This window comes from Anser anser, assembly GCF_964211835.1.
Source record: "Anser anser genome assembly, chromosome: 3".
Taxonomy (NCBI): domain Eukaryota; kingdom Metazoa; phylum Chordata; class Aves; order Anseriformes; family Anatidae; genus Anser; species Anser anser.
In genome coordinates, this window is record NC_139722.1 from 24,330,627 (window position 1) to 24,353,631 (window position 23,005).

Consider the following 23,005-nt stretch of genomic DNA (forward strand, 5'->3'; position numbering starts at 1 on the left):
AGAAGTTACTTCCTTATGTTCCATTACGGCTGCCTCATTGGAACCCAGACTTTGCGTGCATAGCTTTTCTTCTCAGCCAACTGGGCAGTCTTACCTTCTCAAAGGCCTCAAATTAATCACACGGGTGTACGAAGACATGAGGCTTTCCGTCGTGCTCAGCAACAAAATCAACATCACGCAGGCTCACGCCTCTGCTTAACGCAGCCCCGTTGGGAGGCAGGATCGCTCTGTGCACTGCCTGCGTCTTCTCCTCGGTCCCACCATCAAAGGTGGCAAAGGCCAGCACCCCTCTGCATCCCTCCAGAGCGCTCTCCACGGCGGCCAGGGCGGCGGGGAGCCGAGCAGCGCCTTCACCTCGCCTCGAGTGCCATCTACCGCCCGCGGCGGGCAGCACCCGCGGCGCCACTCCCGTCCCTCCCGCTCCCATTTCCCCCGTTCCTGTTCCTCCCACCCCCGTTTTCCCCGTTCCCATTCCTCGGCTCACGTTTCTCCCCCTCCCGCCCCGGCAGCATCCCGCGTTCAATGAGCACCGCACGCTTATCCACATCTTCCGAAGGTGGGGAGGTTTGGCTCTAGTTTGCAGCCGGAAAACTGCTCGGCTCTCCAGCAGGCTTCTCTGCTCCTGTTTGATGTTTCTGTCGCCTTTTGTTAAGGGTTTTGTGATAATAATAACGTACAAGCTACAGGAATGCCACACAAAGACAGTAAAACATGTCGTATGCAGTTTCACTGAACAGCAAATAAATGTGGTAAGAAAATAAAGTACAGAGCAAGTTCAGTTCAGCTTGAACTGACGGCAAGATAGGAAATACATTTATTTTTGAGTGAGTTCTGCAGGTAGGCAAGAGCCCAGATTACAAAGGACATGTGGAAGACCCCTTCCAGAAAAAAATAAAAGAATAAAAAAAATCCATGCCTGTAGTATTAATATTCTGCAGAGAAATCATTATCAAATTATGATTCTATGACAAAGCTTCCTACAAGCACCTTACTGCCTTCATCCCAATGGCTATGCAAATCACACCAGTACGAGCAATAGACTCCCTATACTTCCACCCATCATGTACCACACAGGTGGTGCAGTTTTCACTAAGGAGAGGTAGATAATAGTATCAGTTTATTTCCTCAGATACTGTTAAGTTTTTAGTAAAACAATTATTCAAGACAAAGCAAAGAGAATTTATTTTATTCAGTGTGTATTGACATTCACATGTATTTATAGAAATTAAGACAGCTAAAGACAACAGCTGCAATTCACTCCCAGTGAGCTGCAGATGGAGATCCATCTCTGGAGTTTTGTAATTGTTTTCCTCAATCTAACTGGTTCAAGCACCACAATTCAGAAACAAAGGACGACGTATCAGAGAAAACTTCAGAAAATTCAAACGAGAAGGCCTGAAAATAACAGTTAAAACAGCCAAAAAAATCAGTTGAGTCAAATGTGGCACACAACCTGACATTATATTTTGCTGCCAAACTCCTCTATACTCTTTTAACATGGAAAAGTAGAAAATTTCAAAGAAAACATAATAAAAATAATTCTTCTGAAAAATACAAAGAATGGCAGGTTATCTGAAAAAATCACACTTCAAAAATCACTCTTCAGAGGTCTACTAAAAAGTTCTATGAGTTGTTTCTCATTACTGGTAAAAAAAAATGTTCAAAATAACCTACAAAATGTTCAAAAATATGGTTTGCTGGCAGAAGCATATTAATGCAGGCAATATATCTGTACAAAACACAAAACCAAAATATAAGAAATATGGTGGCAATGGATAGGCCGAAATTAAATATGCATATGCACGAAAAGTATCTTTGCCAAAGGAATGGAACAATATTAATATATGAAGCAACTATGGTCATTATATAAAGCATTTAATATCTAAAAACAAAAGAAATTACTAATATATATGTTTGACATGAAAATGAAAACATTCTTATACAAGTAACATTACTGGCATTAAACTAGGATTTCGTTTCAAAAAAAAACCCCAAACTTTTTACATTACTGAAGAGTTAAGTATTCTATCTCAACTGAAGGTGTTAAGCCACATAAGAATTGTTCTGATTATTAAGAAATAAATAAAACCAGGAGGTTAGACAGGCTCAACAGTGTCTAAATATTGAATCTTTGATCAGAATTCAAATTTTGAGGGTATCTATTAGAAAAGGCCCCATAAAAAATAGCATCACAATGTAAACTGAAAATATTGGGATACTAAAAGGTAAGCATTAGAATTCTACTGATTCTTCGTAGGATACTAGTGCCTATCATCATATAGTAGTGCAAAAGTGGTGCAAATGCACCACAAAAAAGGCAAACTTTCTAAAGGCATTTGAATGAAGGATGGAGTTAACAAAACAGCAAGTATGACTGCATTCTGTAAAAAAAAAAAAAAAAAAAAAAGCACAGGAAGTATCAACTTTTTGTCTTTATCTTCAAGAGAGGTAGTCTCATTTAAACCTCATACAACACCATCAGAAGGTGTACTGCAGTCTAGCATGGTAAAGTACTGTTCTTATACCCCTATATGTGGATTACATCTACTATATAGAGGGTCTATCCACTGAAGGCCATCATCTATTTAGAAATGCAGCAGCCTTTGTAGTTCATCTGTGTGCTTTCTGTTTTGGCTCCTACTCACCTGCAACTTTCTTTTCACAATCCTCCTCAGAGATGGGCACATTATGTTGCCTCTTTCTGCAGTTTGTTGGCAGTTAGGGTAGGTCCAGGGCAGCAAGAAGACAGAGCGTGGTCCACATTAGCACTGTAGCAGATCTTTCACGGGAAAGCTCTCTAGAGGGAAGCCTCCATAAGGATCCTCACTGAGGCATCAAGAGTTTCCTTAATGTAGCTGTGCAACAGAGTCTTTCATTCTCTCTACACCGTGTGACCAGAATTGGAAAGCACCTTTGTTAAGGAGCTCTACCTTTCGTCCATAAGTGAAAGGTAAGTGAAAGATACGTTCTCAGATGGAGACAGCAATAGCTGAATTACATTTGCTTTCTGAAGAATAAAATGTTGGGGTGGGGAGAGACTCTGTTTCTAAAACAAACAAACAAACAAACAACAACAACAACAACAACAACAAAAACTGGTGCACACTAAAATCATATCCTCAGCAGGTCAGTTTGACTGAATTATCTTTGCACACATTTCCTAGACAACACCCACTTTTAATAACAATATGTTGCTCTAGCCTAGGATGGAATCTACTGGTTTACCACCTGGCTAAGTAGAGGTGATCCACATTTTTGATGATCCACCACTTGAAAGATCCCCCCCAACTATCTGATTTATTCCAGCATTACAGATCATTCAGAACTTTCTGTACTGCTAGATTTGACTACCTCCGCGTGCTGCAGCTTCTCATACTTCACAGCTGCCTTTGAATGTCATCCTTTAATTTCTCCCCTCATCCTCTGCATAACTCTTCCTACTGCTGTTAATCAGGCCATTTTGTTTTCTAATTTTAAATCTGTTATAAAACCTTCTCTCTCCACCCCCAGTGCATATGGGCAGGTTTTCTTTACTGCAGAGCTCTCAGATACCAAAGTTAGATCATTATTTATCACTAACATTGTCTAATACCTCTACCGTTACCTGCATTGTGAAGCTTATCAAGGAAAAGGAAACAAACCTGTGCTTTCCCTCCTCCTCTAGTCAGAACTATTTGAAAAGAATCCAAATGTTTCCTCAAGGCATAAAGGAAATCAATGACTGGACTCACAAAGAAACTTGAGCACCCAGTCCAGGTAGCAGAATCTGTGCATCTGCATGGGGCACCCTGAATGACAATGCAATGCACAGGGTTAGACATGTCTAAACTCTTAATGAGTTGGCATGGGCAGTGGCGCCAGTACTAACTGCTAAAATACGTATTTCTTGTTTTGCTGCTTCTCAAGTAACAGCTTGAAACACCTTCTTAAAGGTAGATGTCTAGTCTTTGTTTTGAAAATTTTTTAATACAGTAGCTGACCGGAGCTATCGTGATCCCCTTCCAAATGACAGCCTCATATCTTCACCATTCAGAAGCACTATGGAAGACACTAAATGGGAGACTTGGATTTCATGTATCCTTCTGCCTGAGAGAATTCACAGCTTCCTTTCCTCTTCAATCCTCCCAAAGTGCTTCAGCCACTTTCCATCCCAAACTTTTACTACTGCTTCAGTAGACGAAGGGTCCTCATGTAACCACTACTTTACCGTGCATGATTTGATTCACTAGACTATGGGAAGAGATGGTAGCGTTGTTCTCTAGTAGTTACAGTTTCTAACAGGTACACCGCCATGGAAAGAGTTCTTGTCCTGGACCCAATGACTGTCCGTAAATAATTGTAGCGAAGAATAGAACCGCACTTTGCTTGATCAATAATTCCCCAACTTTGCCACATACAAGAAGGCTGAAAAATCCTGTTCTTGCTGTGTATGGTAGGAAACTTGGTTAAGCAGATGAGACAGTAATGGGCCCTACACAGTGTTATACCACTGTAGGTTTGGTAGGTTCTCAGGTATACTATGAGCCCAGCAATTGCCTCTTTCATAGTCTCATTTTAAGTGTTTACAGTTTGGAGGGATGGAGACTGAAGTCACTACTTTTTCAACACATTTAGCGACACAGAGATTCAAAAACTTTGAGTGTAGCCTAATCTGTTCCAGTCAAGGAAATGTTGATATTATACTGAAAACAATGTGCCCTTTTACTGTGCTCAGTCTCAAACACTAGTCATTTCTTATGCAAACAGTAAGCTGGATAAGAAGATAGCCAGGCTAGATTTGAGCAGTGCTGCTAGTACTGTAGCATTACAAATTCATAGCATGTAAGGTATTTCAACATGAGACAAGATTTAATGGGTGGCCATCGTGTCAGTCACATCATTCTGAAAAGGAAGAAAGATACCATATAATCAGGATTCTATCAGTAACTTGCTAAATCATTTTGGTGAATCAGAATGGAGAGGTACACAAGAAAACCATCAAATGCAAAGTACCTAGCCTTTTTATATAGAAAGTGTTCATCAGTATAAGTGGCACTATTCAGGTAACACCATATAGCATAAAAGAGGTTACCAGAAGGGAATTTGGTACATGAGAAGAACACTACTATTCCCTGTCCATGTGAATTGTATGACTTTATGTCTTAATATTCTGAACGTCACAGCACAGATATCCAAATCTATCAGCTCCAGCTACAAATAGGCACATGGAAGACCAAAGGCATGAGCCATTTTTAAGAGCCTCACAAAGTTTATGCACAGATCTTTCATTGTAGTAAAACAAAAGCAGGAGTTTAAGCTAATGGAGATAATGCTCAACAGAATGGCATTGCATGTTGTAAGAAACTTAGAGCCTGGAGACAAAAGGAAAATTTTGCTGAGATGTTTACCACACAAACCAATGCTAATTCTGCCTGAAAAGAAAAAAATAAATCCTATTTTTCTGTTTTACGGAGCATATATTATGAAATGCCATAAGATACAAGTGAACAACCACTGGAAAAAATAAAAAAATAAAAAAAAAATAAAAAAAAGGAGTGGGTAGGAAATTCCTGCCCACTTAATCTATAAATAGCACATGAATCTTCAGGGTGTTATGCCTGCAACAGGCTACAGTCTTTTCTTTTTTCTACCTTGGTTTCAGAAATGCAGGCTAACAGAATATATGCTCTCCTAAAACTGCTTTAGAGACAGCTCAGGCATGTAACAAAAATAGCATTCAGAAGCAATTTAATCTAAATTGCTCTTAGGAAAATACTACTAATTGCCCCTTTTGCACACTACTGATTTAACATCTTCAAAAATATATCTTTGCTTTGGTTCATTCATCGTCCCCCTCTCACAATTAACAGTTGCACACAGCATACAGATATATTCTTCCTTTCAGGCCTTCCTAATATATTTCCAAACAGTATGTCTAAAAAAAGGAGATGCAGTATGTTATCTTCCTGGTCCTCAGGAAGAAAGGGACATGAAGGCACTCAGTAAAGATCCAACAGAATCTTAAATGTAAATCAAAATACAGTTCATTGAGCCATGGAATTCATTCAGCTTTTTCAATATCTATTCCGTCCAAACTAGGCAATTTTTTCTTTCCAACTAATTTAGAAAAATCTTGCTTTCTAATCTAAGCAGCATGGATTTTTTTCTTTCTTTCTTTCTTTCTTTCTTTCTTTCTTTCTTTCTTTCTTTCTTTCTTTCTTTCTTTCTTTCTTTCTTTCTTTCTTTTTTTTTTAGATATGTAGCTTGCCAGTGCAATAATATCCTAATATTCATTTTTATTTCAAGAGCAAGCATTTCTCTTTGGAGGAGATGATTATTTTGTCTAAAATGGGTTGCTCTGCTCTCTAAAGCTAATGAGAACTATTGCTCTCCAGTTATACAAAAAGGCCAGCCTTTAAAGAGTAACCCATAAATGTGTAGCAAAACCATTTGTTCCACTGTTCATCAGGTATATGCAAGTTTTTTTATTATTATTATTTTTAGCTTAAACATATTTCTACAAAATTAGAACACCATCAGATGGCATATTGTGTACATGCCAAATACTTTTTCAGGAGAAACCATCCCTATGTGTTTTCATCAAAATAACAGTTTTTTTTTTTTTCTCCTGTGCATACACCAAAGTGGTCAAAATGTTATGAAATTTCTGATTTCCTTTGCAGAACGTTCTGTTAAAGGACAAAAAGTGGAGGATTTGCATCTTTTTAAAAACAAGTTATGCAGCATATGTTGCAAATGCTCATCTTGTTAGTATGCAGATATTAAATACATGTATATAAACAAAGCAAGGAATATGTATAATATGATACAGTTTCAAAAGCATCCTTATTTCAACAAACCTTCAGCCATATCAACCATCCCTTACCTCACCTGTGATTTCAGAGTTTATTTATTCAAAATTTAAGTGACAGAAGCAATTCTCTTTCACTGGCTTAAGAGTTTGACCAGAGAACACAGGGAAATTCTTTTCTCCTCTCCCTATCAGCATTACAAAAGTGCTTACTTTTACAACTCTGCCTCCCTTGTGCCGCAAAAGCGATTATAACTACCAACACGCATCCCCCACTCCCTGACATGAAGACTAATGGGGTGGGAACGGTTTAAAGCAATGGCCGCTGCCACTTTTTCCAGCAGAATTACAGAAGAACATCACCGGTAAGTCAATACGTTTTCTAAAAATGGAAGCTTTGAGAATATACACAACAGAAATGCAGGATATATTGATTGTCCCTGAATCATGTTAACACTCCCAGCTCTCCTCTGTCCAAAATCTCCCTTCAAGCACAATTAAGCCCTAAATTAGCCAACTAATGATAAACAAATGATGATGGACACTGTGGAAAAAGGAGATAAGTGAAAAAAGAAAAACTACTGTTGTCAAATTCTAACATTGCCATATCGGATGCTTCCTTTCCACATGTCTTATGTGGATATTTAGTCTTTTCTCCCACTATATAGTGTCTGCTGACATAAGCGGTGAGTTGCCAAAGGATGAAAATCAGCCACATAAGGCCAGCTAGAAGAAGTGATTTCTAGGAAGCGCTTTCTGAAGGAAGGGAGGTTGCCTCCAGCAAACTAATGATGAGAGTCCATACCTAGAACATAGTGAGAATAATAGTAAGTTTTCAAACGCATTGTTAGGCAAAACGGGTGTTTTGAGCTATTACAGAGCACAGACAGAGAAAAAGGAAAAGGGTGAACCCAAAATGAAAGCCATATCAGAACTGTTTAGAAACCTCTAGGTAGAGACTGAATTCAAAGGGGAAGATCTACATGGATGGACATTCAAGTGTCCTAAGGAAGGAAATGAAACGGTTGGAATAGCAGCATGTGGAGATGATTTTTCTTGTTGTTTTCTATCTATCGATTAAAATAGATTTGTCCTCCCTATGGGAATTTGCAGAGTCTGGACTGTATAATGGAAATTAAAAAGTAGTTGCACTTGCAGGTATTAAAACTAATTGACTGCAAACCTGACATCTTTCATCCACAGTATCCATATGGTTTAAATATACTCAGGAGCTCTGTTAAAATAATAATAATAATGCTGAATAGATTTTATTTGGTAAAAATGTGACTTTTCCAAAGGAGATCTGAGACAACAAAAATGGAAAGCAGCAATGAAAATTCAAATTTACAATCACTTCATTTTAGTAGCTGCAAACCTCTCTTATCAATAATTTTCTTCTGAATCAGCTGGTGCATGCTCAATAGAAAAAGCTAGAGCTCTGGTTTATGCTTAATTTATGTTGAAAGTAATGTAAGTCTTGCATGATGAAATCCCCAGGAGGTATTTGGATATAAAGTGTATAAATACCCTTGGCCCCTTGGCAAGGACTGTGAGCTGCTACAGGCGAGATGGGCATTGGCTGCAGGAAAAAGCCACACACAAAATAAGCACATTTAGTGCTACAATAGAGAACCTGTTACTTATAAAACCTGGTAAGAATTCTTTTCACTAGAAGAGGCTTGAAGGACAAGAAACATTTTTTCATCCTTTTTTAAGGGCCTAGGGACTCAAAGAGAGCTGATTCTCAGGCAAATACTATTGCAAAATACACTAATTCTTAACAAAAAATACAGGAGTGTATGAAATGCATAGGAGACCTTTTTTTTTTTTTTTTTTTTTTTTCCTGTTCATACAGAATGATTTTAACATTTAGGCACTTTGTTCCCTGATAGGAAATGCACATGCAGGCCTGCCAGACAAGGCAAAAAGATCCTTTCTTTTACAGTACTCACTCATCTCTTTTCAGACACAGCCGGAGGGGAAGCGAGGTTGCTATGGGTCCCAATCCTGTTTTAAGGTCTATTTCTGCATTTTATGCAATGACTGTCTAATATAAGCTTCATAAGGGATGAGGGCAGGAAGGATGAGCATTCAGTGAGCATTCTAACCATCAGGCTGCACAATCTTGCTCCTTTTTTTGCCTTCCCCCCCCCCCCCCAAAAAAAAAAAATATCCTAGAAGCTGAGGAATCTGAGTTTGAGCCACTTCAAAATGTGGGTGAAACTGCCTCTTACATCCTCCAGTTCTGTAACTGCAAAGATATTACACAGAAATCTATGGGCTAGGCGTGCTCCATTTTAGCAGAAAGCAGTAGTTAAAAGCGTAGTTGGCTTTGAACACCTTCTTGTGACTGTTCAGTAAGTTTCTCATGTTCTTAAATGGTACCCTCTGCACGTATTTTCTGGGTCGCAAATGGTGGTCCTACCACAATGTTGAACCTACCGAACACTTCTGCAGCTATGCTGAAGCTCCTGAAAGACTTTAAAGGGGGAGGAATCTGTAGCTCTTAAAGATCATGAAGAATAAGTGCTGGCTGAACAGCAGGTTTCAAGTTTGCAGTTCTGAACTTAAATACCAGCATTTTTCTTATATATACATATATATACTGGTCTGGCCTAGCAAGACTAAAAAAGACATTTTGCAGACACTGAATTACAATTTACTCACATCGGCCACTGAATGGGAGTTAAAGAAAAAGTTCAAGAGTAGTAAGAAGTTGAGTGTTACTTAAAGGCTTATTACTCTACAATCACATACCAAGTTCAAGTTATTTATATGGTCAAACAACTTGAAGGTGACTATTTAGTCCAGTCTGACCTAAATTACGAACACTGTAAGCTCCAGGAACTATACACTTCTCATAGCTATTTTTCTAAACATATTTGAGACCTAAAGCTGCCTTTTCATTTGTTCAGAGACAACCCACAGAGCAACACATATTTACGCAGGTCCAAACCCCTTGCTAAAGATGATATAAGGCTCTGTGTGTGTGTGTGTTTTGTTTTGTTTGTTTTAATTAGTTACCTCAGCAGTCTTTTATATTGTATAAATAGAATGCAATAAATTTCTAACATACAGTGTCTTCCAGCAGGTTATCCATAATTAAAAATAGTGATTAGATGATGCTGATGCACTTAAATCATAGTTTCATTTTGTTTTTCAATTAACAGATTCTTAGAGGTGTTCATTGTTAGCAATAAAAAGATAAAAATACTTCCCATAGATCTGAAACTCTACTATAATAGGACACTGAAAGCCAGATTTTGAAGATACACGGTGCACAAAGACTCAGATAGATACCTGGCATGTTTTCAAAAGTGCCTAAATGCATAACTGCTGTAGTTTCCTGGAAACAGGCCTTGTTGAAAATTCTTTGATGAGATGACAGGCTTAGCTGGTAAAAGTAACAGTGTAAATGTAATAAACACTTGCAAGGCTTAGCACTACATGACACTCAGAGTAAAATACTTGTGCTATTTGATATCAGTAAAGCATGCGCCTAATGGACGCAGACCAGCTAACTGATGGGTCCCAAGGAGTCAGAGATAACGGGGACTCAGCAGCACTGGGAGCATTTGAACATAAGCGTTGCAGAGCCACAGCAGTGACCTGAGCAGTGGCAGTTCTCCTGACTCTTGGGTAGAGGTGACCCCTTCCTCTTGCTCCTGCTGGAGAGAAGGAGCCATGGGGTTCCTAATCTGGAGGTCATGGTGGCAGCTCTGGTGCCAGGGGGCTTACATCCACCCCAGGTGCATGGGAGAACAAGTCTGAGAGGGCTTTTACCTCACAGTGGAATGGCCTCCCCCATGCCCAGGTAAAAGCACACCTGAGCCTTGCCATACGCACAATACAAACATGGGGCAAAGTGGTACACAGTGACAAGAGCAAGGCAGACTTCAGGGCTGTTTTACAAAGAGCAACCCATTCACGTCATATCGGAATAAAACCTGAGTCTCATATCCAGCAAGGCAGCCAGAAGAGGGGACACTGACCTGGCCACCCACCATCCTAGAGAGGACGAGACCTGGGATGTGGCGCAGGGCCTGCAGCACAGGACCCAGGGCTGAGACTTTACCAGAGCAAATGTGTCTGCCAGCCTCACTCTTGGGCACCTCGCGGGCCTTATGGCAGCAATGCCAGAGCCCAGTGCTCTTTGCCACAACCAGGCCCCATCGCGCTGGGAGCGCTGCCCTGGTTCCACCACCTTTCCCCCTGGAAGTGGCAGCATTGAGCCTTTGTACTCTCACCTCGGTGACAGGGCAATTCTGCAATCTGAATTTTACAAGCAGAATGACGGGAAAGTTGCATTAAATGCCTGCGATCTGCAGAGAATGAAGAGAGGCATCTTAAATCCCAGTGCTGTAACCACAAAACCACCTCTCTTTTTATCACCACATGCGCAGTGCTATACAGTTGGCTGCCTTAAAAATAGTCAGGGTCGTGTTTGCTGACATTTATATACAGGCTTTTTTTTTTTTTTTTTAATTAATTAATCCAATCCCCACACCCCCAGCAGCATATGTATTTTACTCCACGTTCTTCACAGAAAGGTGAGTTCTGTTGTTCGAGACATCCATGACAGGCAAGCAGACCCCTAGCAACCATGACGACTGGGGCCTTGCCACCTCCTCTGCTGTAAAAGCAGACCCGAGACTGAGCATGAGAAGGCATCGTGAAACAACCTGCCAGCATCATTTTCACCTTTCTCGCCTACCATTCAAATGTTATGGTGTCTTCTTCAGATGAAATTGAAGAAGGGCTGTAAACCTTCTCAGGGTATGAAATATGCTGCTGCTGTCAGCTGAAACACAAGGAGGGAGATGACATGTATCTGACATATGCTCTATGTGATACCAGAGGCTAAACCACTGTTTCAAACCACTGGAGGTTCTCCCTAGGGACACAGCACTGCCAATGTCTTAAGCGCAATAATCTAGCCACAGGATAATGTGTATTAGTATCTGAAGAGACATCAGTAGCAATCAGATGTTATTTTTACTTATCTACTGTTTGAAAACCAAATCTTATTTTTCTTCATCTGTCTCACTACCTGGCAGCCAGGAAATGCTAGTGGCATGTAAAATTAAAATGTTACCTTTGGACATTTATTAAATACAGTATTATCAAAAATGCATGATATGAACCTTATAAGCAACAAAGAAGTTCAATTTACAGATAAGATATAGCTTTCCTGTGGAGACTTTATCTTCCACATTTACAATAATATATCACAGAGCAGAAAATGATAATGATAAATTGAGATCATATATAATGTGAGTCCATAGATATTACAAGTACATAAAGCAATAGCAGCAAATGTGCGTGAGCCCATAAAGATGAGAAAAATACAAGATTTGAGCAGTAAAATGGAAAGCTATGAACCAACAGAAGTAATAAAATACAACAGAGGGAGAGTATTGCATACTTATTTTCAGAAGTAATCAGGTAAAGAGCGTAAGCTTATAAATGAGGTTTGTGAATAAAAAGCTCAAATTTTGCTACTCTTCATGGAATCTTACTTTTTCCTTGTCAAATTCTACTGGAGAAAAATTATTTAAGAAATTCTTGTGAATTAATACTATGTTTCAAATTCTTGTCAGAAGTGGATTATTTGTTATTTATTAATTATTTGTCTCCTGTAAAGAAGAAACATCTATCCAGTCAAGAAAAGATGGCAGTCACACACAATAAAAAAAAGTGAATTACCAACGTAAAAAAAAAAAAAAAAGACACTTTGTAGGCTACAAGTCCAGAAAATTTCTGTCCTAATCTGTTCATAAATACTTAGAGCAGCCAACACAAACATGAATGGGAATGCTTTGTGATTTATTTGTAAACCAAAGAGAGCCAACACTCCTATGGTGCAATCCTGGCCCTATTAAAAATCTCCAGGAATTTTGCCAATTACATCAGTAGTTCAACGATTTCACCCCTGAAATCTCATTTTATTGATATGGCTTAGACAGTTACAGAGAATGATGGTTTTTTTTCATTAAGGCAGATTCTCAGCATCTTACACTAACAGCTGATGCCACCACACTCTGTGTGACTATTCATGAAGTTAAATGCCATCTAACAAGTGCAAATAGAAGATTATGAACAGAAGTACTTATGATTTTGCTATAATCTCTGTTATATTTTTAAGGAATAATCACTATGTCATCGGGTCATTCAAAATGAGGCAGTCTAATACCTCTATTTCTTGGCCTGGTTTCCTCAAGGAAAGAAGCTTACACAATTCTGCTGAAATCTGTTTCTTCCATCATTTTCTTCCCAATAACTTTTGGGCCTATTGCATAATTTTAAACAAATTCAACAAAGCAATAGGGGAATCAAAGATATTAAGCCCCAGCAAGTTTCACAAAAACAGGTAGAGTAAAATTTTATTAATTCCTCCTCTTACCCTGCACTCTTTGTCAGATGTCAAGGAATACATACAAGTGACTACTACACTTGAAACATAAATCCAGACAAAGCCAATCGTCATTAATATTGATTCTCATTGAAACTGCTCATATTTATTAGCTGAACTTTTCTGAGTTAGATAGATAGATCTGTTCTAAATGTTTTAGGCCATAATGTATTTCCTTTCAATCTATATTTTTATGAATACTGTACTCATTTATGCAAAAGAAAATTAGAAAGTCTCCTGTCTAGACACTGTGCTCCTGCGTTATTAAAATGTATTTCCCAGTAAAGGCCCATTCAGAGTTTCAAGGAAGCTGGCTGTTAAAAAGGCCAAGAGTTCTGTTCGGTTTTACAATAAATAAATTGCACTAGCTTTCATAACTTTCTTATTTAACACTGTTTCAGTTTTTAGAAAAGTTACTAGCTCTTAACATATACTGTAAACCACTTCTGAAATGAAATAGTTCTGTAGCACTTCTTTCAGATGTTGCAGCCATCAGGTCAGTTTGTGGTGGACACCAACAGGCTGGAGAACTACAGCTCCGTGATCCCTTGAAGAACGAGTTCCTTTCTTGCCAAATCCACGTCTGTGGATAAAACCAAAGGTATTAAACGAAAAAGTGACACAGGATCGATTTGGAGAAAACAAATAAATCAAGCCAGTATTTCTCTGATCGGAGAGCACAGCCCTGAAGAACAGTAGGCAACAGACCATTGATTTGATTTCCTTGCCCAGCTGTGAGCATATGAAAACAGAACAACCATGCTGGGTCAGACCAAGAGCCCATCTAGCACAGCATCCTGACTCCTGTCAGTGGCTGCAAGCAGATGCCTACAGGAAAGTGAGAACAGAGCATTTTGCTTTCTTCTTTGTTCTTTACCTAATAACTTCTAGCTTTTCATTTGCTTTCCTGACTGCATGCTAAGCTAGTGCTTTCTTCAAGCTGTCTGCCATAATCCTAAGATTTAGTTCCGGAATGGAAATCCCTAGCTCAAAGACCATTATTTCCTAAGTTGTCTGCCCTATGTTTTTTCTCCAGTGTCTATCACTTTGTGTTTATCTGCACTGAAAGATATTTCTCCAGGCTGTATCTCTCCAATACATGTGACTCAGCTTTTTTGTTGTTGTTGTTCAGAATTTAGTAGAGTCCTAGAGCTCGGGAATGCAATCAGACAGATTCTCCTACATCTCTTATCATAAAATGAGGCCTGTGAATGTAGAGGAACATTGGGGTCATCTCAACAGAATTTCTCACTGCCACAACCTCTAACCATAAACTCAGTGATGAGCCACACCCCTCTTGCCATGCTGCTACTCCTTGCTACTGTTAGCTGCAATATCACCTCTGATCACAATGCTGTTTCCTCTACTAGCAAGTCACCTCTGTACTGGTAACTCTCATGGTGTTATTCCCACTCATCACAGAATCACATATATGACCATTTAATTTTGTTCTGTGGTACCATCACCCATTGGTTCTGCATAGGTTCATTAGAGAGAGCCTTTACTAAGATTCACTCACTTCTGTTACTTTCCTTTGTGACTTTAAAGATCCATCACCATTTTATCTCTTGCCGTTTTGCTAGATCCAGTTGTGATGTTCTCAGCTCTCATGATTTCCATTCCCTGAGTGATGACTAAAGGGAAATCATCCTAGCAACTAGTTGGGTTTCATTAGTGATTCATCATGCAGCCTCCATCTCTCACAAATATTTGCAGCTATCGCTATACCTTGGAACTCAGTCATAAAGAGACCCCTTCACCAATGATGAGTTACTTCTTCCCAGAAAACAAAAAGCCCCTCCCAGGCTTAATAATGTCTATACTTCATTTTCCAGAAGTCTACAGTAAGGACTTTGATTATAGTAAATTTATACATTCAGGACAAACTAGACACGATATTGTCGTTCTTTAGTTGTACAGAAAGGATATTACACTTCATCATAAATCATGCATCAATTTTAATCAATAAAATCAAAATTGTTGCAATGGCGTACTTTGCTCTAGCTTTCCAAATGAGGTACATTTATTTCCATTTATCAAGAAATGTCAGCAGAAAACTCCTTAATCTCAGATCCGCCTTCTGACATCTCTACTTGTAAGACTCTTTCTAAAAATATGTTGCAGTGGCTGTACTTAGAAAGTATTTATAATCTGCACAATGAACATGTGTAGATAGAGATTATGCATCTTCCCCATTATAAATATATGATCTTTATTCACAATTGTTCCTTGTGAGCACTGAAAATAATACCTGGCCAGTTGTCCTGCTGTAAGTGCTGTTTCTTATGCAAAAAGAAAAAATATGTTTGTGTCAGAATTGTAACAATAATCAAGTAACAAATCAATATATATGCACATTTGTAAATGAATATACATACATGTTTACTGTATTTTAGTAAATTACTGGCATGTGTTATTGTGCATTGTGACTCATGAATCATGAATCCAATTCACGGCTTATCATTTCCCATTAAATTAGTGCTTTCCATATGGTATCTCCAACGCAAAGCCTACAACCTACTTATTGTGGTTAAAAAAATCTTACATCAAGAACACACTGTTCTGGGATTTCAAAAAATATTTTAAATCAAATTATTCTACTATGTCTAATGCTGTTTCAAGATTTAAGCAATTTCTTTTCTTTTTTTGGCATTTTATTTTTAGTCTATATCTATTACAAGTCACCGTGTTATCTCTTTATACTACCGGACTAGCATAAACAGAAGCAACTATCCTGAACTGGAGAGGAGTCTTATAGTACACCACCATATTTACTTGGAAAGAAACTACTAAATCAAACCACCTTTGTCCTGTTGTTACAGATGTATCAGTATATGCCATGAGTATTGCTGGCAGTCTGAATTTTCTTGGACATGTACAATAAAGACTGTCACTAACTTAAATGGGAAACTCATGTGTGAAAACTTGCCCCTAGATATGTACCTGAAATCAGCTATCTATACTGCACTTTTTTTTTTTGAAGTTGCATTGTAAGTGATTTATAAATATATTTCTTTAAAAAATAGTAAAACCAACAAAAGTAAAATGTATTTTATAAAAACTTGTTCTATTTCTGAAAAATCTGTGAACACTTATAAAACATAATATTGGATCAGTTTACTACTATATTTTTACAGTTTTTTTTTTGTTTGTTTTTTTCTCCTATACCTCACATTCTACAGATTTTACCTCAGTACAAGGTGTATGGAAACAATTCAAGTTCTCACTGAATTGACTCAGTATCTTTATGGAATAAGGACATAAGTTCCAGGATTTCTTATCTGGCCAACTTACATCAAAAGATAGGGTCAGAACATCATTCCAATTTTTAATGAAGTCATTTGAGAGCTTGCTATAATAAATAGGACTAGGTCTGAACATTGTTGATCAGTACGCTGGAGCACATAGGACTTCCATCGTTTCCAAAACTCTTTAGAGCTACACCATGTCTGCAGCTGGACTCCAATGAGTTTATGAACTACAGATACAGATATACAGATTTTGTTCTTTAGGTGCTCTCAATTCTCCATTGTTTCATTTTTGTAACAGGACAGATAGTCAAAATGACCTGCAAGGGCCTTTCAGAGCAATGGTTGTTTCAAATCTGACCATTTATCTGTGGTTCATGTAGTTCTTGTTTTATTACTTCATCACTACAGTCTTTGGTGCTGGCACTTTTCCCATGCAAGTGACATTCACACTATATAATTGAGCTTTATTCATGGAACTGTGAAACAGACGGAATGTATTCCGAAATGTGGAAAATGGAGAAAAAAAATACAAACAACTTCAACGTGACATTTTCTTTGCTTCTTGGCACTGGTTTTCTGGCAGGGAAGCACTGAATAAAATGTAAATCCATAAATAACAAAGAGTTATATCAATCAAATCTAGTAATAGAGTAAGGAGTTACATAAATCAATATAGATAATAGAATCTGTTTTTGAATAGTATGCTGATCTGCTTAAAAGTGATATACGTAACTCCTTTTATATTATCATCCAATAAATACCAAAATTACCAAATTCAACTGGTGCTTGTCATTATTTTGAATAGGTAGCAGGAAAAATAACATAATGCATATATTTAAATGAAAAGTGACTATCAGCTGTTCTATGCTTTCTCATTCTTAGTACCCCCTTCAGCAAGAGTGCCTTAGTATTTCTCCACTGAGTTTTGCCTCAAAGACTCTCAATAGTTATTTCTCCTAGAGATCTAGTGCATAAAACCGGCTGACAATGAAAATTTACTCTAGCAAATATAGGGAAAAACATGTAGTTACAATGGTTAGCATTTTAAAATCATCATAGCAACTGAGAAAATTTCATAGTAAGTCTAGGAATCAGACTAGCAGTAGAACAACTTTCCTCCTCTGCACCAGTCCCTGAACTTTCTCTGTTTTGGGGAGATTGTTATTTTCCATCAATGCTGATTGATATGTCTATGTACAGATAGCAAAATGGCATTCAATTTGCTTTTGCAGAAGTGTGGCCTTGCAAAATCATTTCTGATTTTCTGCTCACTGTCTGCTGAATGTCTCCTTTGACATTACTGTGTTTAGATTTTTCTTTCCTTCTATTTGTCTTGTGTAAAATTGCATTTTCCCCATATGAATTTTAACATTCCACATTCTACCTCTACTTTCCTAATTTCCATGTCCCCAGCTCCCTTTAGATGATTTTTCAGTTTTCATTACACTATCTGGTCCTTCAAAATAAATTTATTATTAACTGTTTTGATAAATAATTCAATTTTCTTCAGTTTTAAATAGAAATGCATTTACTAAAATCTGATCTTTAGTATAACAGTACTTAACTTTTTCTCCTGAAAAGAACATGGGAATGAGATGATTTCTACTAACTACAACATTTAAGATAAGCTATTAAAATAGAAAAAAGGAAAGTAGGTAGAAGAAAAGAAATGTGAACATGAAGTGACTCCATGCAAAAAAATATTATGTTGGAAAAAAGTGAGGAGATTGGAGTCATTACACTGGTGCCTCTATATTAGGGACAGAGAAATTTCTATTGCATGTGTTCTAGGAGGGTGCCTTTCCCACAAAGCTGTAGAATATTCATGGGTGAAAAGAGTATTCTGTCTTTCATGTTAGAGTTGGTTCATTCTATATATGTAATTCTTTCTTTTTAGCAGTCTCGAGAACATAACTACTCCTGTATATTTCAGATAAATGGTTCATCTGGCCAATCTTCTGTTCCAGCAATGACCAGATACAAAAGCATAGGAAAAAGTAACAGAAGAGTAAGTATATGGAACATCTTCCCCTAATACTCCCCTGAACCTCTAGTTATTTCTGGGACAGGGGGTCTCCTAGCTTGAATATAGTTTGTTCACATAATAGCTGCCAGCAGAGCTCTCTCCTCAAGTACTGTCAACCTCTTTAGTCATAGGCAAGGTGTTTTTTTGCATTCCCACTCTCATTTGCCAAGGAATTTGACAAGTCCACTATCCATGTAGTAAAGAAACACTTTTCTGTCATTTGCTTGTGCCCCCTATATCTAGGAAAACATGTCTAAGCTTTTTCTAAAGAGTAAAACCATTTCAAAAAGAACAGCTGATGAAAATGCATCACAGTTTGAAGTCACAGTTCGAAGCCATTTTTTCACCATTTGAAGGTAGAGTTTGAATCCTGTTATTAATTAAGATACCCCAATCAATATGTTACAGAATACAGTCAAGGTTCTTCACTCTCTTCTGGGAAAAAAAAAATGGCTCAAGAAGTTAAAATTAAAATGATTATGTCATTGACTATGTCACATCAGTTGATAGTGAATCAGCTTGAATTTCTGTTTGTTTTTTAAAGAAAAACAAAGCATTGTCAGCAGGAGGATGAAGAGCATTGTGTTTCCCAGTGGTGATGCGCTACCCCTTGAAAACATGGGCTTTAGCCTTCCTAACAGAAAAAAAGAATCAAGCCTGACTCTTCTATATCCTTGATGGACGTTTATCTTCAGAGCCATTGAATAAGGACACTAAGTCAAGGGTTTTTTTCATCTTAAAAGTAGACTTTTCTATGAAAACTTTCATTTGAGATCAAAGGAAATATTTCATGTTGACTGAAACATGCTTAAGATATTAGTGGATTTTTTTTTTTTAATAAATTCAATTCATACTGAACCAATCTTCATGTTCTTTTATTTAAATCTGGCTGCAGAGAAATATTATTATTCCCACAGCCCTGAGAACACAGTCATAATGAATACTTCTGAAACCACAGTAGAAATGATCCAGATGAACTAATTAGGTGAGGCTGATACATATACTCCAACTCAAAATCAACTCTAATTCAGCATTAGTTAATAGACATATAAAATAAAATAATCTTGCAAGCCAGACTTGGAGAGAGTGTAAAAATAAACAGTGCAGGTGTCTATTAACAACTCTAATTGCCTTCTTCTGACTTATAAGCAGATTTAAAATTTGGGGGAAAACACGGTACTCTAGTATGCATTAATGAAAACATTTAAAAACTAAATCTCTTACTTGTAATTTGTAATTATACTTCTGACAACTCAAAAGTGATCTTCACACTTTTTCATCCTAGTGCAGTTATATAACAAGCAGTATTCAGCAGTATATATGATCTTGCAGTCCAATGAAATTCTTGTCAAGGTAATTTCTGTGGCCACTACTTTGAAGCCAGATGCTATAACAGTGAAAGAATCTAGTCAGTTGTAGACTAGAATTATTTCAGTTCTGCTACAAATTTCAGCAATGGCCACAAACAAATTACGACTGACAGTTTGATAAATAAACTAACAAAAAAAAAATGGTAATCAAAGTGCTATATAACATTTTGACACTAGGAACCATCAAAAGAAAAAAAAAAAAAGATGTGTTAGAGAGACAGAAGGGGTAGGGGAGAAAGGAGAAAAATGAAAAAAGAAAAAGGAAAAAGAAAACTAGCTGCAGTGATTTCTGTCATTCATAACTTGCCATAATTATCTACTCTGTAAAACTGCTACTGTAATTTGAAATGCCTCTCTCCTGATCTAATCGGCAGACTAATGTAATGGCTTGACTAAGAACCAGGAATGTAGATCTTGCCATTATGTCAGATGCACTTGGATTTTAATGCAATATTCCCCCAGGAAGACTCATGATTTAATTAAAAACATTGTGTTTCACTGTCCAGCACAGCACCTGCAGCATCACTTAGTGTGTGAATCTTGATTCCCTAGAGGGAATTGCAGCTGACCTTTTTGATTTCTATTTAGCAATCACTTTGCAGATAAAATTTCAACTGTTTCCTAGTTAGCTCTTAAATGCACTTCTGTGGCTCCAGTTCTTGAAATTTTGTGTGTATCAAAACAATATTTCAAATTTGCAATGATTTCTCCCCTCAAAATACTGCTGTTACAACAAATACAAATAGCAGAAATCACAGTCACCTATGATTTAGAAACTGATTCGTTCCAAGGAATATAAATGCTTCTGAACAGAGCTGTATGAAACAGCTTGCAGTTGAGCTGAAGCAATGTTCTCAAAGAAATTGTTACCAGCAGTACTGTATTATAACATAACCTTATATGATACAGTATTTTCTATTCCAAGCTTCATAATCAATAGGGTGCTTTGTCCCAGTTCCTTTTTATGCACAGGAAATAAGTCAAGGAGCTGGAAAGAAGCCCTCTCTAGGCAATGTTCCAGATCATGAAAAGATGGAAATGTGGAGATGTTAAGATAGGTGGCTTTATGAAAATCATCACATTTTTAGTTACAAAGTTAATCATTCTATCATTTCTGATCACAGTAAAGTGTGTAGAAACCATTCTGCTGTAGAAATGCTTCTGCTGAAGACTGCTGCTTGATTTGGCAAGCCCATTGCTACAGAAGCAAAAATTGAAATATATTTACTTCTGTTTATTTTGCAACATAATGAGTTGTCTACATTAGCTAGTGATCTGTACATCAACCAAGAAACTTCTGTAGGCTATATAGTCTATTTATATTTAGTTCCTGACCAACTACCACCACAAGCAGGTCTGACGGTCATAGCATACAACCAAATGACAAAGGTGGTAGGTGGTAAATTAGTTATGCACAATAATAGATCTGGTAACAGAAAAGAACATAGCCTTTATTTCTGTAAAGTTAAGGATATCTCCAGAGTTTCCAAAGACCAGCTACTGCAGTGCTCTGTAAGGTCAGATTTTCTTCCACTAAGCACTTTGGGGGAACCTGAAAATAGGCTTTGGGCCATTAAGCTCTTGGATTTTCATATTTGGGTTCATGTTCTGGACTGCAAACACTGAAGTATTTTTCTACAGGCATACATATATCCACCACTCCTACATATTTTCTGATCCACTAGCTCTTGCTGAATTAGATATTTTAAATTCTTCATTACTAACACAGTTATTAAAAGAAAGGACAAAACCTTTAATTATGTTGAGAATAAAATTACCAAGGTCTGATTTACTACTGCCTGTAGTAAACCCATTACAGCTGACCAGCTGAAATGGATTTATGAATGTGTTGTACCACTGGACAGTGTATGTCAGACTGGGCATACAGCGAAATCTGACCTCTAATTTTTTAAAAAGCATTTTCAAAGTAAATCCTTTTTTGAGGGGACATCTCAAAATGCCGAAGTAGTTTTCCCTGTGTGGAACTCGGGTTCAGGCTTTTATTCTGACACAATGTACACAAGCTTGAGAAAAAAAAATAAAATAAAAAAAAAGGAAAAGGAAAGGAAATAAATGCTGCAGGGTTTTCAAAGCTGATTGATTCAGTAAGGTGAGGAGAGATCTCAGTCAAAGATTAATCAGCATAACCTATTTGTCCTTTACTCTCTAGTAGACTGTTTTTCTTTGATTCCTATAAAACACACAATATGCTGTTTAGAAGGTACAAAATAATTGAACAGCCTAGTGTTAGAATGAAGGTAATACATCTTTCCTGAGCCACTTCTGCCAAATTTCACATCTTTAAGGGCTCACAAGTTCATGATGAGTTGCTGAAATGTGATCTTATTTTACTCCCTTTCATTTTGACTGTTCACTGTATGGTTTATCCTGTGGTCAGACAGTAAATATAACAATGAGCTGCAGCAGTGAAGAAAGTAATAAAGACTTCGGGCTGGTATGAATGGCATCATTTTCTTCAGTCTGCATAGCCTGTCTAAACAGACACTTATACAATATAAGGACTGTCTAAGGTGTTACCTTGTCTTTACAGGTTTCACCTAAAAGTCTATCTTAATCCATATGATTATAGCAGGATAACTGTAATATGATAATACTGTTACAATCAGATGTCATGCAACAATGGGAAGCAAAATATAAAAATGTTACAATAGCATAACCTTTCAGCTCTTGATATGCTCGTGACTAGTACATAGAAGACAGTTTTGCGTATTTAGGGCTACACAGGGTGCAATGAAGGTTCTGTCCATTTCTCATATGGAGAAGTATTTCAGTGACCTGACTGCTAGACTAATATGAGTCTGGTATTGCATACAGTATTAAGGCTGGATCTCATCCATAGAGTCTTGGCAATCCATAGAACTGAGATGTCGACAATTAATTCAAATGTTTATGTCAAAGTTTCCTATAATAAATAATATCTAGCTTCCTATAATAAAGAGGCTAGCTGCAAACTTGTGTCATTGCTACCAATATGCTCTCGAAAAGCAATGACTGCTTCAGAGAGGCAAATCAAAGCAGATAATTTAAGTACTGATCCAAACCTCCACACACACAGAAGATACTTTTTATTTTTTTTATTTTTTTAAGATGTTAGCAGATTAATGGATTTAAAAGTCGTTCTTTATATCCTTTTGC

At 37.4% G+C, this 23,005-nt stretch overlaps 1 protein-coding gene across 12 annotated transcripts in view; it reads right to left on the bottom strand.

Annotated features, from left to right (window-relative positions):
• The window catches only part of CSMD1 (CUB and Sushi multiple domains 1), a 1,157,973-nt gene that overhangs the window by 1,087,500 nt on the left and 47,468 nt on the right, over positions 1 to 23,005 (bottom strand). For 2 of the 12 annotated variants that reach the window (XM_083828015.1, XM_083828027.1), the window contains one exon: positions 1 to 23,005. This exon is cut by the window's left edge; it is cut by the window's right edge. The exons of 8 other annotated variants lie outside the window; for them this stretch is intronic. The gene's annotated coding sequence lies outside the window, so the exon portion shown is untranslated. 2 more of the 12 variants (XM_083828016.1, XM_083828018.1) reach the window with 2 other exon arrangements.